The sequence below is a fragment of the Echinops telfairi genome, unplaced genomic scaffold (genome assembly GCF_000313985.2).
Source record: "Echinops telfairi isolate 266 unplaced genomic scaffold, ASM31398v2 ScPeMD7_30;HRSCAF=105, whole genome shotgun sequence".
In the NCBI taxonomy this organism is placed as follows: Eukaryota; Metazoa; Chordata; class Mammalia; order Afrosoricida; family Tenrecidae; genus Echinops; species Echinops telfairi.
Window position 1 is genome coordinate 2,935,011 of NW_022103927.1, and position 212 is coordinate 2,935,222.

Sequence of the window (212 nt, forward strand, 5' to 3'; positions counted from 1 at the left end):
AAGAATCCTTACAACTTAACCAATAAGTAGCATCATGAAAAAGTGGAGAAAAGGTTGAAGTTGTCAAGGATTTTGTCTTCCTTGGATCCACAATGAATGCTCATGGTAACAGCAGGTAAGATTCTCTAAAGACAAGTGGCATTGGGTAAATCAACTTTCCTGACATAGACAAGCTAGTGCTTCCAGTGCTTCATCGGCTTATTGAACATTTC

General features: G+C 38.7%; 1 protein-coding gene across 1 annotated transcript in view; it reads left to right on the forward strand.

Moving 5' to 3' along the window:
* The window catches only part of LOC101649356 (adhesion G protein-coupled receptor E3), a 46,103-nt gene that overhangs the window by 2,079 nt on the left and 43,812 nt on the right, over positions 1-212 (forward strand). The window lies entirely within an intron of this gene.